Genomic DNA, 1959 nt, shown 5'->3' on the forward strand with positions numbered 1-1959 from the left:
CATCCTGAGACCTTGCACCCCAAACTCCCAGCACCCCCTCTCCAAGCCCCCTGCACCTCAAGCCCCCCCAGCCCCCATCCCTGTGCCCCTGTACCCCAAATTCCCAGAGTCTCTGTGCTGAGCCCCTACACCCCAAACTCCTTCAGTGCCCTCCCTGAGCCCCCTGCACCCCCTTCCCTGGACCAAGCACACCCTGAGCACTGGCTGGACGGGGTGTGGGCAGAACCTCCCCAGGGGTGTCACCCACACGTTCCCCCCCACTATGTCCCCAGCAGTTGGTGGTTGGGAGTGTCACAAGGCTGTGGTTGGGGACACGTGTCCCTGTCACCAATATAAGGGTGGCAGTGGGCAGAGCCCCCCAGGACGCAGGTGAGGAGTGTGGATGTCGATACTGGGTAGCGCTCAGTCCTCGGCTGCCAGGGCTGGAGGTCCTGGAGGCTGGCAGTGGGGTCTCTGGGGTGCCAGGGGACATGATGGGGAACTGAGTGGCACAGGGTGCGCAGGGGATGTGGCGACCATGGGGTTGGAAGTGAGGAACTGGTGAAATGGTGGGCACAGGAGGGTTGGGATCTGTGGGGGTGACACTGGGCATGACAGAGGGGATGAGGCATGGGTAGCACTGGGGATGGTGGAGGGTTTCAGAGGGGACATGGGGAACACCAAGTGACACTGTGGTGTTAAAGGAAGGCTGGAGATGGCATAGGAGATGTGGGGAGGATGGGATGATGCTGGGGGTGGCAGGAAGGCCATGGGGCTGTCCTCAGGGTGGCCGAAAGTGACAGGGCTGTGATATCTCCTGAGGGTGCTAGTGGTGTCCCCAGTGTCCCTGCTCGTCCCTTCACCATGTGGCCCTACCTGCTGCTTGCCCTGGCCCTGCTGGGCACTGTGCCCCCCAGCTGCTCCGGTGAGTGCCCCTACACCCCCACCTGCCCGTGGAGACATCCTGGGGACAAATCCAACCCCAGGATAACACTGCCGGTGCCCCTAGGCCCTGCCAGCCCCGTGGCAGGGGAGATCGAGGAGGTGGTGGGGCTGGCGGTGCCTGAGGAGCATGTGGGGGCCAGCGACACACAGACACTCAGTGTCTCCAGCACGCCGGGCACCAGAACCCCCACCTACATTGTGGTCTCCCGCTGCCGGACCTTCCGGCAAGCACAGGTGGGATGGGGTAGGTTGGGTGGGGGGTCAGGGTGTGGGCTCTGGTCCCCCCTGTAACAGCCATGTTCCTGCAGAGATACTGTGCCTGCCGATACCGTGGTAGATTGGCCTCGATCCACAGTGCCAGCATCAACTCCTTCCTGCTGCGCATGGTGCACCGGCTCAGCAACGCAGCCCTGGTCTGGATCGGTGCTGTCAGCCAGCCCGCTGTAAGGACCCCCGCCCCATGCCCACCACCCCAGCCTTGGGGCACCCTGCCCCATCCCAGTGTCCTCACTGCCCACCCTGGGTGTCCCAGCCCCATTCCCAGTGTCCTGAGTGCCCACCATGAAAGCCCCAGCCCCATCCCAGTGTCCCTGGTACCCACTCTCGGTGCTCCAGCCCTGTCCCAGTATCCCTAGTGCTCTGGGATGTTCCATTCACATTCCATCAGCCCCGCTGCCTATCCTGCATACCCCACTGCCAACCCTGGGAGTCCCATTGCCATCCTATCTTCCCCAGCACCCACCCTGGGTGCCCAGCGTGCCCTTCACCCCCCCGGGCACCCCATGCCCCGTGCTGGGGGTCCATGTGCCCTTCTACCTGGCAGTTCCCGAGACCGAGCTGCCACTGGACCGACCAGAGCCGCTGGGACTACAGCCAGTGGGTGCCTGGGCACCCCCTGCCCGGCCACCGCTTCTGCACCAGCCTCTGCTCCAACAGTCAGTGGGGGCTCCAGGGGGCCTTTACGGGGGCTGCAGGGAACCCCCTGCCGGTGGTGGGGTTGGAGGGGAGGATGTTGGGGTACCTCAGGCTGGGGAG

This window comes from Empidonax traillii, unplaced genomic scaffold, assembly GCF_003031625.1.
Source record: "Empidonax traillii isolate 1590-97213 ecotype Southwest subspecies unplaced genomic scaffold, ASM303162v1 scaffold461:size861717, whole genome shotgun sequence".
Taxonomy (NCBI): domain Eukaryota; kingdom Metazoa; phylum Chordata; class Aves; order Passeriformes; family Tyrannidae; genus Empidonax; species Empidonax traillii.